This window comes from Jaculus jaculus, chromosome 11 (genome assembly GCF_020740685.1).
Source record: "Jaculus jaculus isolate mJacJac1 chromosome 11, mJacJac1.mat.Y.cur, whole genome shotgun sequence".
NCBI lineage: Eukaryota > Metazoa > Chordata > Mammalia > Rodentia > Dipodidae > Jaculus > Jaculus jaculus.
The window spans coordinates 82620646-82635763 of record NC_059112.1 but is presented as its reverse complement, the minus strand read 5'-3'; the positions used below and the strand labels follow the sequence as shown (position 1 = coordinate 82635763).

Sequence of the window (15118 nt, the reverse complement as noted above, 5' to 3'; positions counted from 1 at the left end):
GCCCAGGCAGGTGTCAAGCTGTCTTCCTGTGCAGTTGTCACTGTGGACCGCGCTTAAGCCAGTGTCAGGAGGGTGTGGTGCTTCTGTTTCTGGGGCCCAGAGACCAATTTTGAACTTAAAAAAATGATTCGCAAGCAGAGAGGTAGATTGATAGAGAGATGGGGGAGGGCAGTGAGTACAGGCACACCAGGGCCTCCAGCCACTGCAAATGGAGTTCCCACATTGTGCATCTGGTTTTATGTGGGTACTGGAAATCAAACCTGGGTTGTTAAGCTTTGCAGGCAAGCATCTGAGCCACTGAACCATCTCTCTAGCCCCCATTATGACCTTGCTGTTCTCTGAGGCCAAGTCTCTTGTAGTCCAGGTATAAAGAAGACTGAATTGGTATATAACTAAATCTTATGTAGAACCCAAGTAATGTATGTAGGAATGATAGCATGTATTAAGGCAGATGGTATATTTACATCAGGTTTTGCTTCCTAAGTTTTTATTTTTAGTTTTTTAAAAATATTTTTATCTTGGGCTGGAGAGATAGCTTAGCTGTTAAGCGCTTGCCTGTGAAGCCTAAGGACCCTGGTTCGAGGCTCGGTTCCCCAGGACCCACGTTAGCCAGATGCACAAGGGGGCGCACACGTCTGGAGTTCGTTTGCGGTGGCTGGAGGTCCCGGCGTGCCCATTCTCTCTCTCTGTCTGCCTTTCTCTCTGTGTCTGTCTCTCTCAAATAGATAAATAAAAAAAAATAAAAAATATTTTTATCTTATTTATTTATTAGAGAAAGAGAAAAAAAATAGGCATGCATCTGATGGGTACTGGGGAATCAAACCTGGGTCCTTAGGCTTTGCAGGTAAGTGCCTTAACCACTAGGCAATCTCTCTAGCCCTAAATATTTTATTTTTATTTGTAAGCAGAGACAGATAGACACAAAGAGAAAATGGGCACACCAGAGCCTCTAGATGCTCCAGACAAACTCCAGATGCATGTGCCACTTTGTGCATCTGGCTTTATGTGGGGACTGGGGAATTGAACCCAGGTCATTAGGCTTTTCCGGCCAGCATCTTTTTTTTTTAAATATTTTTTTAAATTTTTTTTTTAATTTATTTATGTGAGAGCGACAGACACAGAGAGAAAGACAGATAGAGGGAGAGAGAGAGAATGGGTGCGCCAGGGCTTCCAGCCTCTGCAAACGAACTCCAGATGCGTGCGCCCCCTTGTGCATCTGGCTAACGTGGGACCTGGGGAACCGAGCCTTGAACCGGGGTCCTTAGGCTTCACAGGCAAGCGCTTAACCGCTAAGCCATCTCTCCAGCCCTCGGGCCAGTATCTTAACTGCTGAGCCATTTCTCCAGTCTCTCACCCATATTGTATCTTAGGATTAATGAGCTAGCCTATAATGAAAAAAAAAAGTTCATTCAGTTTACAGATTGTTTTGACTGTTCCCCATATCATGCTTATTATATATGTAATAATTTGTCCCTTTGACTCCTTCCCATATAACACAGTATTTCCTTTTTACACTGATGGCGATATAGCTTTGCATATCTAGTACAACACAATATAATCTGCTGAACAAAATGTGGAGTTTTGTTAATATGTATGCCAAAATACAAGTTAACTAACCTTTAATTTCTACATTTGCCTAGTCTTTTCTGTCTTGGTCATAGCCAAGTATCATGTGCCTTCTAATCATGGTCACTGAAAAACTATAATGAGAAATTGTGTGAATAAAAAGATAAAGTTCAAGGGGGCTAGAAATGTATCTCAGTTGGCAGAGTACCTTCCCAGCATTCATTTAGCTTTGATCCCCAGTAGTGTATAAAAGCAAGTGTGGTGGCGCACACTTGTAATCCCAGCACTTGGGAGGGAGAGGCAGGGAGTTCAGGAGTTCACATTGTCCTGAGCTACATAGCAAGTTTTGGGCCAGCCTGAGATATGTGAGACCCTGTTTCAAAACTAAAATTAAGGGTTGGAGAGATGGTGTAAATGTTAAGGCACTTGCTTGCGAAGCCTAGGGATCCAGGTTCAATTCCCCAGTACCCATGTAAACTAGATATGTAAAGTGGCATATGTGTCTGGAGTTCGTTTGCATTGGCTAAAGGACCTGACATGCCCATTCTCTCTCTCTCTGCCTCTTCTTTTTCTCTCCCTTTTTCTCAAATAGATTAATAAAAATACTTTAAAAATAAAATAAGTATTTAAAAACTATGCTTGAGGGCTAGAGAGATTGCTTAGTGGTTGAGGCACTTGCTGGCAAAGACAAAGATCTCAAGTTTGATTCCCCAGTACCCACACAAGATGGCACATGCATCCAGATTTGTTTGCAGTGGCTAGAGACCCTGACATGCCCATTCTCTCTCTCTCTCTCCTTCTCTGAGCCTCTCTTTCAAATAAATGTAATATTAAAAATTTCTAAGAAATATGCTTGAAATTATACGGTTTTAGGGTTGGGGAGATAGCTCAATGGGAAATGTGCAAACATGAGGCCCTAGGTTTAGATCCCCAGCACCCATGTAAAATGCCAAGTGTGGTGGCATGTGCCTGTAATGCCAGCATTGTGGATGTGGAAAATTCCTGGGGCTTGCTGACTAACTAGACTAGCCATAGTAGTGAGCTCCACATTCAGTGAGAACCCCTGTCTTAAAAGAAAAATAACGGGCTGGAGGGATGGCTTAGCAGTTAAGACATTTGCCTGTAAAGCCAAAGGACCCAGGTTCGATTCCCCACGATCCACATTAGCCAGATGCACAAGGGGACACAAGCGTCTGGAGTTCATTTGTAGTGGCTGGAGGCCCTGGTGTACCCATTTTCTCTGTCTTTCTCCCTCTTTCCTTGTCAAATAAATAAATAAATAAAAATAAAATATAAAAAAAAAAAAAAGAAAAGATACTTGGAGAGTGACTCAGGAAGACCCCTACAGTGACCTCTAACCTCCACACACCTACCACACACAAATACACATGCAAAACACAAGAGTGATATCATTTTGTTGAAAGTTACAATAACATGAAAAGGTTTGCCTTTAGTGTACCTCGACTTTTTTGTGACTTCCAATTTTCATGATGTTACATGATGGAGGGCTAGGCCAGATTTCAAAGTAATTAAGAAAATAACCTTTTTAAAAATATAAGAGAAGTGAAATAAAATACATTAGTTCAGAGGAGCTGAGACAGCCATTTCAGAATAGGGAGAGGATAGGAGGACAATGAGTGTCATTGTCATGACCGCAGCCCTGGCAACACGCGTCACCGAGTAAATAATGGAGGCCAGTGAGTAGCGCCAGGGAGACCAGAGCAGAGTCACGTGGAATAGCTCGTCGTGGAGTTTCTGACTACTCGTTTCAGTGAGGGCTTCGCTTGGGGTATGACAGATGGAAACCTAGATGCGTGATAGATTGCAAAGCACATTCAGCTGCATCTCCAGTCAGGGTGAGATGGGCGAGCTTTGAGCTGGAAACCCAGGGAGACCAGAGAACTGCAAGGGCCAGCTGACTGCTGATGGCAGAAGTGGGTCGGGTGAGAGCCTCTGTCCTGGGGAAGCAAATGGAGGCGGGGGTGCTGGGGCATTCCTCAGTGGATCAGGTACTCTCAGCTCTAGTCCGAGTGCCTGAGTCAGGTCCCCAGCGTGCTGATGGCGAGATGGGAGGCAGAGAGAGGAGTTTCCTCCACCAGCTAGCCTGGCGCACACAGCAGTGGGTAGCAACAAGACAGCCTGCCTCAAAACGAGGTGGAAAGTGATGACAAACGCCTGAAAGTTTTCCTCTTTCCTCCATCACAGTGCACACACACACACACACACACACACACACACACACACACACACTACATACATACACACCAGAAAGTAAAAGAAATAAAAAGAAAATAAATATATGTTTGTATGTACTGGGGAATTGAACCTGTGTCCTTTGGCTTTGCAGGCAAGTGCCCTAACCACTAAGCCATCTCTCCAGCGCCCAGCTGAGACTTTTAACACAACGATGGCACCATTATCCCTTCACTAACTTATCTAGCTGAGCAGAGGAGAGATCTCCAAGACTGTGCTGATGCCATAGGCTGATTTTGTATAGCTGTTGGGCAGAGAAGAGGTTAATATTTAACTGAGGCTTTCCTTGGGAACATTAATCACATATGTTGGCAAACTAGATCCAATAAGAGGTGGTTTTGAATTTTATGACTTTCTTGAGCATGAATATCTTCATATTATCTAGAGATACCCTACTCTTTTGGGAGAAACATTTGAATGATTGTGAGCCGCACACCGCATGTGACATTAATGTGCTCTTATAACTGGTTCTTCCTTCCAACCTGCAAGAACTGTTTCCCTGGAGGTTTAAGCATTCCAGTCTTCTCTTGCTTCTGCCAGCAGGTGGGGTGCTGGCTCCTTTCTAAGTCACCAGCTACCTGGCTCGAGGTTGGATTTGCTCTCTCACTGATGGCTGAAATTGTCTCCCTCCTGCACCTTTTTTTTTTCTTTTTTCTTTTTCTTTTCTTTTCTTTCTTTCTTTTTTTTTTTTTACTACAAACAAAACAACTGTGGAGCTTTGATCTGGATAGAGGAAGTGAACGAAATGGGTGTTAGGTCTGAGGTCTTGTGAATTTCATAGGTGTTGAGTAACTTTAGTTTTAGCCAGAAATATATGCATGTCTTTTTTGGGGAAAAAAATGAATCAAGTTTTTTTTTTTTTTTTTTTTTTTTTTGTATTTGGTACAATAGTAAGGTTTAGAAAACAATAAATTTAGGAAACACAGATCATCACGTTGAAACTTTATTTAAATAAACTGGAACTTTGTTTAAACAAAATAGAAACAAGTCATTCATTTTAAAAACCATTCTTGGAGTTAAAAGATAAAGGTAAATAGTCTTTACTATGAGCATGCTCTTTTGAAGCTGAGCTTGGGGCTTTTCTGTTTCTTAAGCAATATACTTTGCTTTGGGGTTTAAGTGTTTTAAGGGTATTATTATCAATTTCATTTTTCTAGAATAAAAACTAAATTTGGATTTCTTACTTTGAGGCCATACTGTGTGCTATTACAAGGCAGTTAACAGTTAAGGGAGAGGATCTTCTGATCTCACAGATGGGTCATAAATGGAAACCAGGAGCTCTTATTATGAAGGGGATTTGTAACATTTGCAGACACCATATCACAGTCAGACATGAGATGGTTCTTTGACAGTTTTCTCTTGAACTTTGTGAATTTCTTTTTTTAGAAAAATATTTTATTTATTTATTCAAGAGAGAAAGAGGCAGATAGAGATAGAGAACGGCTACATCAGGGCCTCTAGCCATGGCCAACAAACTCCAGACCCATGTACCACCTTGTGCATCTGGCTTACATGAGTACTGGGGAATTGAACCTGGGTCCTTAGACTTCACAGGCATGCAACTTAACCTTTAAGGCTGGAGAGCCAGCCCTTGAACTATGTTAATTTCTGAGTGTTAGTGAGTAACATTTTATGCAAACACCAAAAAAAACCCAAAACTAATGGTAGTATGTGAGTTTGATTCTCAGACATAATAGTGTTGCATGTCCCTCTTACACAGTGTGAAATTATACTGTTATGTGTTTAGTGATCAGCACCCTACTTAAGCAACAATAGCAAACGTCATTTCACGGTCCTCATAGAGGGCAGTCTGTATTGCCCTTGTTAAAGTGATTCATGTGAGGGGCCAGAAGGGAGGGAGAGTTCTCTTTGTTCAACTTTGTGCAATGGTTTTCTTGCGCAGCCCAGAGCAAAACTGAATTCAGCCTGCAGCCCAAGCTCAGTGTGTGGCTTTTCTTTCTCACAACAGCCAAGGGTCTATTTAACATAACGGGGAGTGGCTTCAAGTTCAGTACTCCAGCTCATAGGCTCCCATGCTTTTGTGGGCTTGGCTGGCTTCAGCTGCCTTGAGAAGGAGGCCGCCTGAAGTGAGCTTGGGAACAGGACTGCCTTCCCTGTCCGGGAGCGTTCTCAGGGTAATCGGTTTTCCCTTCTCCCGACTCTGGACGCAGTTTCCTAGGAAGGAGTTTCCTATGAAGGCAGGATCCCTTCTGTAGAGAAAGATGGAGCCACCGCTTCCCCAGGGGCGCCGGGTCAGTATCACGCTTTCTGCGCCTTGCCAGGCTCTTTCTGTGCTCCGGGGGTGAGGCTGACCCGCGGGGAGAAGGGTCGGCCGGGGCTGCGCTCCTTCAGCGATTAACACGCGGCCCCCGATCCTATGGGGGTCGCGGTCAGGTTTGCACGGGGCACACACAGGTTGGCAGCGTTTTAAGCAAGCAGAAGCTGGGAGGAAATGACAGGCATGTGTTGGATTGGATTGACAGTCTAGAGGTCTGTTCTTGTTGGTAAGCATTTTCAGTTCCTTTTCCAGAATTACTTTCTCTGAATCTTCATAGTGTGTCTTCGGGGGGATAAGCATGGTTTTATTCTAGGCGATTTTCTCTTACTTCTTGAACACTAAGCAGCAGGGTGTTGTAAGCTAGTAAGCCCTGTTGTCTCTCCCCGCTTGTCTGATGCACCCCCGCCCCACGGGCCTACTACACCTTCAAGTTATAATGAATCAGATTGTCCCTTTAATTTTTGCTTAAAAAAAAAAAAAACAAAAAACTTGGGGCTTTTCTCGACTGTTCCATCGAATACCCGCACTGGTCAGTTTGAGTAGAGCACACAGGTGGGCCAAGCCGAACAGAACCCCGTCGGCACTTGTCACTGTTTATTTACAAGTGGCTCCTCAGACTAGGAGGGTATCCTAGGAGTAGACCGAACTGTAAAAAATCAAGTCTGACCCATAAAACGTAAAAGCCATGTTAATAATATTGCTAAAGAAATTAAGCCAATAAAATTAAGAGTTAGGAGGAAAGTTCTACGTCTCATTAAGTTAAAGGTCTGGAGGGCAATTTTACCTATGTCTGTCTGACCCCAAAGTAATCTGGCAATGAGATTGTTCTGGAAGAGTGGTTCAGTTTGGTGATGTTCTACAGTTTGTTCCTTTTAAGAGATAGTTTCTCTGTCTTGAGTGTTTACGGATGTTCCTTTCAAGGGGGGAATACTCGTGTTTTAAAATGTGTTACCAGACATCTCTCACTGCCACTCGAATCTCTTTCTGTTGGAAAATGTGGAGTATCAGAAAGGTTCTGTTCCTTCACGTTCTCCTTGGTTATAGAAGAAAAGATTGAGGGAGAAGGGAGAAATACACACACACACACACACACACACACACACACACACCATGTTTAAAGAGATATTTTTTGCTGAACTTTAAGGATGTTATCATTTCTCTATGCTAAAGTTGAAGTTATAAAGTTATAGCTATAGATCATTTCAGGATTATAAAAGTGTACTTTATACCCTTAAGACATAGTTGTAGGCTACATTATTGTTCCTGCCTCTTTAAACTGCAAATCTACTTGGTACCTTTAGCTTTTCAAAAAGCACAAAGATTGCTATGACTTTGCTAAACTTCAACTATTAATTAATTAATTAAATATATTAATATTAATATAAATATGCACATTATTACTGCATATAACTATGCTATTATTTAATCATTATTATCAAATCTTATTTATTTCGATTTTTTTGAGGCAGGGTCTTACTCAATAGCTAGGAGTGGCCTCAGACTCACAGCCATCCTCCTACCTCAGCCTCGTGGAATTGTGAGAGTAAACCATAATGCCCAGTGTTAATTTAAATCTTAAAGGAAGACATTACTCACTCTGTTTAGTGGTACCTGATGATTTTAAAGAAAAACAGTAAAGGCAATGATTGCCTCACTGATCATTTATTTGTGTTTAATAGGTATGGATCAAATCTTTAAAAATTCACTCAGAGCGTGTTCGTGTCCTGGAGATCCCAACCCTTATGTTCCACAGTGCTTCTCAGCTTTTTGTCTAGTGATAGCAACATAGTAAAACGCCAGTGAGTGAAACAGAAATAAGTAAGGGAGCAAATAATAGAATAAATTAAATGGGAAACTACCTAACATCCAGATTTTAGGGGCTTTCCCAGAGAATATATGCATTAACATAATTTCATTTTTCTACATAAGAAAAGGAAAAATGAAGGGTATATAGAAGAGTGCTCAGGATCTGAAAACGGGGAGAAATATCCAAGCTAATCTAGATGGTTCTGGTTGTAGGTCTGGAGGGCTGGTTGCGGTTCTCCTTGTCTTGCTGGGCTGGTTTTGTGTCCTTACATCTCTGCTGTTTGGGCTCAAGTGAAGCAGATGCAGACATTTTTCTCCTTCAAATCGAAGGTTAAATTTTACCCTCTTTCTCTTTATATATGATATGTGTAACTGTGCTTGCGTGTATGAGTGTGGGCACACATGGGTCACGTGTGCCTGTGGAAGTCAGAGCTTTTGACCTTATTTGAAACAGGGTTTTTCTGTTGTTCACAGCTGCATATGCCAAACTAGCTGGCTCATGAACTTCTGTGGTTTCTCTCATCTCTCACTGCTTCCACTGGGAGCATTGGGATTGTAGATGCTTGCTACCCTGCCCAGCTTTGTGTGGGTTCTGGGGATCAGAACTCAGGTCCTCATGCATGTGCAGCATTTTCCCAGTCCACATTTGGCTCTTTATAGACCATCACATCCAAAGGTGAACTTTGAGTCCATTTCTTTTTATCCAACATTCTTTCTCATTGATGTTCAAGGCCATACATCTCAGATGGTCCCCCAAAGGCATGTGACACCAATTTACATTTAGAATGAATCTGTTTTCAACTTGGAGACAAATCCCTAGGCAAACTATCCCTCCTTGAGTTGGTCCTCCTGAAGCCCTGGGAAGATTAACTGGTAGTAGACTAAATCTTGCAGAAAAACAGTAGGTAGCTGGAGAGTTGTGATGTCGCTCGGTTTTCTGACAGTCAGAGCTTGACAGATTTTTCACCTAATTGGTAGGTTCAACTCATACCTTGGGTCCCTCCCTGTTCCCACAGTCTTGGTCTTTACAGTAGTTGGTTTGGCAGCCTTAAGCTCTTGATCTGTACTTGGTAGCAAGTAAGATGTATTCTGTGACTGTGATTAACGCAGCACGCCCTGCCTATTCCATGCTCAATGCCACGTTCTTGTCCTGCACCATGCTCACTCGAGGTGCTGGCGTGCATGCGTCCTGTGTGTCTGTATCAGAAAGTGCAAAGCCTCAAACTTGGAAATTCCTAACATTAACTTCTCAAAAGGATTTCAAAGGCCAAGGAGTCTCTTCTTAGAGCTCAATGGGCCACACCCTCTCCAGTTCCTTGTTTTACTTTAAAAAAGCATTTTATTTTTATTTATTTATGAGTGAGAGAAAGAGAGAGAGAGAGAGAGAGAGAATGGACACACCACTGCAACTGAACTCCAGATGCGTGTGCACCTGGCTTACGTGGGTTCTGGGGAGTTGAACCTGGATCTTTAGGCTTTGCTAAGTCATCTTTCCAGCCCAGTTCCTTGTTTTATTCTAAGGAACTCAGATTTAGTTTGACCTGACATGGCCTGGGATGGTGGCTGGTCCAGTCACATCAGTAACATAGTGATGGTAGCTTTAGTCATGACAGTCTTCAAAGCCTCTTGTTTTGTAATCACAACCACTTTAAGTGCTCCATTGTCTGTTTTAATCCCCGTTTTGCAGTTGAGGCACTGTTCCAGAAATGTCAAGTAAAGTGGGTTCACTAGTAAGCAGCAGTAAGAGTATCGTGTCTTAAAGGGGGTGCTGTGGTGGTGGGAGACCGATAGGTTTGCGGTTTTAGAAAAAAAAAAATCACCCCGTGTCTATCATCAAGGAGAAGCAGCCATGGCGATACTGACATCTGCGCCCATCTTCCTAGCTAAGGTGTTTCTGCTAACCCCTGTTAGGCACAGAGCCTACCTTTCCCCATCAAGGCAGGGGTGTCTTTGGACTGTGCTTTCCCACCTGTTCCTCTAGTGACCAATAGCAAGAACCCAGTGACCAATCACAGGATATAGAGGTTGTATGTAGCCAGTGGTGACCTGTTCCCATGGAGAATTAACCCACCGCGTTGCATATTGTCTTTCACTAACTAAAGCCAATCTTGGAATCTAGGGACGTCTCAAGGCTAAAATTATAAAACCATTAATGCTAGGCACTTAGATCTCCTGATTGCTTAGTTTTTGTGTTCGCTTCATTCCTGCCCAGGGTGACTTCCTGCAGATGGTCAAAGCTCTGGTTACTTTGTTGGTCTCTGGGCTCATTGAAGCTCTGTGAAAAGCCAAGATGTGGATTTCCTTTAAAAACATAAGCCTGCACTTGGAAAGTGTTAAACAAATAACTTAGGACTTGACTAAATCCATGAACATGACATTCTCATAATGTGTGGCAATGTAGCCCAGGTATATTAAAGAGCTGTCAAAAAACAAAAAGTAATAAAAGAATGAAGTTGCTTTTCCCCAAATCAGTAGTGAAAATTATGAAAGGAAAATGGGCAATCTATTTGAGCTTTCCAGATAGAAGTGTAAAAGCTTTGTACACAAAAAATATTCACTGAGATATCGTGAAAAAAATTAGAACCAAAAACATAATTGTAAAGGAAAATTGTATGATGAACCATTGAATGTTATTTCTGAAAAACTGTAAAAGGAGGAAATGGTGGAGTGGCTATGTGTGTGTATGCAGATTTGTATGCATGTGGACACACATCGGTGTGTGGATATGCATGACCATGTGTGTGGAGGCCAGAAGTCTGTGTTAGGTGTCTTTCTCTATTTATCTCCATAGTGTTTTTGAGACAGGGTCTCTTAGTGAACCCAGACCTCACCAATTCAGCTACACTAGCTAGCCAATACACCTAGAGGTTCCTGTTTCCTCTGCTTCCCTGTGCTGAAACTACCATGCCTGGCATTTCCATGGGTTCCGGGACTCTGAACTCAGGTCCTCATGTTTGTGTAACAAGAGCTTTACCAAATGACCTATCTCCTTCCTGGTTATCTATTTGTACTTTGCATACTTGGATGTGTTTAAAATATCCCTAGATCTATGTGTGTTATGCTTAAGGAGAGCAGAAAGGATGGTCCCCTTAAGGTAAATGGGGTTGAGAAGTTATTATTATTATTATTGGTTTTTCGAGGTCAGGTCTCACTCTAGCTCAGGCTGATCTGGAATTCACCATGTAGTCTCAGGGTGGCCTAGAACTCATCCTACTACCTCTGCCTCCCGAGTGCTGGTATTAAAGGTGACGCCCAGCTGAGAAGTTATTTTTTTAATGTATATTTTTATTTTTTGTTTTTTTGAGGTGGGGTCTCACTCTGATCCAGGCTGACCTGGAATTAACTATGTAGTCTCAGGGTGGCCTTGAACTCATGGCGATCCTCCTATCTCTGCCTCCCGAGTGCTGGGATTAAAGGTGTGCGCCACCACGCCCAGCTGAGAAGTTATTTTTGAGGTGGGATTTCTACTGGTTTACATTTCCTTCTCTGTGTGTGGGGGAGTACATGTGAACGCCACGGCATGCATGTGGAGGTCACAGGTGCCAACCTTCATTTTCTACCTTGTTTAAGGCAGCTCTGTTGGTGTTCACCCCTCTGTTCACCAGGCCAGCTAGCTAGCTGACAGTCTTCCCCCTACATCTCCTGTCTGCACCTCCCTTCTTGCCTCAGGTGTGCAGGGATTACAGATGCATGAGCGACAGCATTTGGCTTCATGTGAGCTCCGGGGATCTGAATTCAGGTCCACACTCTTGCACAGGAAGTGTTTGATCCACCGAGCCAACTCCCCAGTATGTATATTTTCTTCTTGTTCTTTTCTGTATGTTAGCATTTTTTTAAACATGGTTACTTGGTATTCAGGAAAATAAAAGCAAAAATATTTTCGTGGAGGAAAAGAAACAAAGTTAAACAAAGTATACCTAGGTATACTTTAAGGTAGTGTGAACCTGGGTCAACAGGCTTTGCAAGCAAACATCTTTAACCACTGAGCAATCTCTCCAGCCCTAAGAATGATTTAAATATCTTCAAATATATAAAGTTAAATGTTTCTTTGATTAGAATTTATCAAAAATTTTGATAATTTAGCAAAGAATTTTATTTATTTATTTTTATTTTATTTTATTTATTTATTTTTTTTGAGGTAGGATCTCACTTTAGCCCAGGCTGACCTGGAATTAACTATGTAGTCTCAGGGTGGCCTTGAACTCACAGAGATCCTCCTACCTCTGCCTCCCAAATGCTGGGATTAAAGGCATGCACCACCATGCCCGGCTTTAGCCATGAATTTATTTTTAGGATAAAAATTAAAATATGGACTGAGAAGATGGTTCAGCAGTTAAAAGTACTTGCTTGCAAAGCCTTCAGATTTGGGTTCAATACCCTAGCCAACCACATAAAGCTGCACAGACTTTCATGTTCAATGGCAAGAGACCCTTGTATGCCCATACACATGCATGTGCACACACACACATACCCATAAGTTAATTTTTTAAATTAAAATAGGGTGAAACTGATTAGGTTAAGGTTGAGGCAAGATCAATTTTTATGCAGACATTATTTTGGAGAATAGTTATCTTGCTGGGCTTAAACGTCATGTTAGGAAGTTGTGTTTTTATTTTTCCATATCTAGCTTAAGACTAATATTTTGATCAGGTGTTATAACTGACCAATTACAGGATTGAAAATTTCTTTAGAAGGTGCTCACTTTAGTGCTTGAATCAACCCATGAAAGGCTTTTGGATGAGTTCCCAGCTTAGCCTGATGTCTTGGTAACAGTTGTGTGGTTTGAAAGCAGAGATGTAGGGAGAACAAGTCGACATTCTGCAGCAGTCCCTGGTAGGATGATTGGCCTCAGATAATGATGATGGAAGAAACCTTCGAACTGTAGACCTTAGTCTTCCGCCTCCTCATGTTACTGATGACATCACTGAGGGCCACAGGCTTAAGGAGGCTCAACTGGTGCCTTTTGGGGGTGCTTGGAGGCTTCCACTACTGCTCTTTTTAATGTCCCCTCTGACCAGTTCAACACATTGTAGTAATGATCAGTGAAGGTATAGTTCCATTTATCCTAGCTTGGTAAACGTCCAGCCCTCACTGAATGGCGTTTGCACAAGGGACAAAAGGCTGGTGATGGCTTCCAAGGAAAACCAGCCCACCTACAAGAATAGCCATGGTTCTCATGGTGGTTGTTTGAACATTTTGTTCCTGGGTCCTGGCCTAGTGCACATCCACACATCTGGTTCTCACATTTCTTCAGGAGAAAGCAGCCTCATGTGAGGACTAGAGGATACTTGATACTGAATCTTGGAAAATCTTGGAAGTAGTTTCTTTTTTGTTGTTGTTGTTGGCTTTCCTTTCTTTTTCTTTCTTTCTTCTTTCTATTTTTTTTCTTTTAGTTTTATTATGAGACAGAGTCTCATGTAGCCAAATCTGGCTTTGAATTTGCTGATTACCTGAGGACAACTTTGAACTCCTTATCCTTCTGTCTGTACCCTCCCTCTACATCCTGGGATTAGAGGTGTGGGCCATGAGGCCTGACTTGAAAATTATTTCTCAACAGCTTTATTAATATTCTATGATTTATAATTTTGAAGATATGACCATCACCACAATCCATTTTGGCATATTTTTCTCATCCTAAAAACTTGTTTTTGAGATATTGCCTCAAAAATAAAAATTTTATTTAAAAAAATAAAATGGGGCTTTTTCCATTTTTTGGAACCCCCTCTTGCCTCCTCTTCGGCAAAAGCTTTGCAATCCTAACTTTTCTTAAGTTCTATCTATAATCTCTATCATATAATATTTCTAAACTTAGGCCTCAAAAAATGTTTTTAAGGACTGAGGAAGCAGCTCATGTGGTAGAATGCTTGACCGTGCATGAATCCCTGTTTGCTCCTCAGCGCCATGTAAGGCAGGTGAGGTAGCATATGCCCGTGACCCCAGCACTTAGGAGGGAGAGGCAGGAGGACAGGAGGATCAGTAGTTCAAAAGTATCTGGGCTGGAGAGATGGCTTAGAGGTTAAGCGCTTGCCTGTGAAGCCTAAGGACCCCGGTTCGAGACTCGATTTCCCAGGACCTATGTTAGCCAGATGCACAAGGGGGCGCACGCATCGGGAGTTCGTTTGCAGTGGCTGGAGGCCCTGGCACGCCCATTCTCTCTGTCTGCCTCTTTCTCTCTCTGTTGCTCTCAAATAAATAAATAAAAATAAACAAAAAAATTAAAAAAAATTTTTAAAATATCCTTAGCTTCATGAAAGTTCAAGGCCAGCCTGGGCTACATGAGGCTGTGTGTCAGAAAAACAGAAAAAATAAGATTTTATAAAGGAGTGGGGATGTATAGCTCACTCATGTGAGATGATGTTCATAAGCTGTGTTGTATAATAGCCTACGGTATTGCTGGGTACACTGCTGCTTATTGGTGCCATCTTGAGGGAATGACTCGGTGTCTTCCATATTTATAAAACAGCAATGATAATGCTTGACATAATTAAATGAGATGACTTTTATAAAATGCCCAGCACAGTGCTGATATTTCATGTGTTAAATGCTAGTTATATCATTCCTTGAAAGTAAACTGTTAGATGTTATTTTATTTCAGTTTTTTACAAGTTTGTTTATATTCTACTAGGAACTTGAGTTGGCTTACGAGAATATTTGCACATTACTAAACACTGCACAAAGACAACATTGAAACCAGGATCACAGATAGCAGTGTTAGTAAGAAGATAATATCAAAGGAAAGAATAAATAATAGTAATAGCAGCTAACATTGACTTGCCTTTCTTGCTCCCTACCGTTGTCCCTCCATCACTCCATTTCCCTTACCTCCCTTCTTTTCTTCCTTTTCTACTTTCATTTCTTTCTTGTGGTGCTAGGAATAAATGCAGGCTTTAGACTTGTCAAGAAAGTGCTCTACCACCCAGTTCATCCCTAGCTCTGACGCAGCAGGTTATCATTGAACGTTCCTTTCCGTTCCTTTCCGTTCCTTTCCTTTCCTTTCCTTTCCTTTCCTTTCCTTTCCTTTCCTTTCCTTTCCTTTCCTTTCCTTTCCTTTCCTTCCCTTCCCTTCCCTTCCCTTCCCTTCCCTTCCCTTCCCTTCCCTTCCCTTCCCTTCCCTTCCCTTCCCTTCCCTTCCCTTCCCTTCCCTTCCCTTCCCTTCCCTTCCCTTCCCTTCCCTTCCCTTCCCTTCCCTTCCCTTCCCTTCCCTTCCCTTCCCTT

General features: G+C 42.1%; 1 protein-coding gene across 5 annotated transcripts in view; it reads left to right on the top strand.

Moving 5' to 3' along the window:
• Positions 1 to 15118, top strand: part of Pld1 (phospholipase D1) — a 224524-nt gene that overhangs the window by 37140 nt on the left and 172266 nt on the right. For 3 of the 5 annotated variants that reach the window (XM_045161642.1, XM_045161641.1, XM_004652340.2), the window contains exon 1: positions 5907 to 6071. The exons of the other annotated variants lie outside the window; for them this stretch is intronic. The gene's annotated coding sequence lies outside the window, so the exon portion shown is untranslated. Of the gene's footprint in view, positions 1 to 5906; positions 6072 to 15118 lie in introns of those variants that run through there. 5 annotated transcript variants of the gene reach the window in all.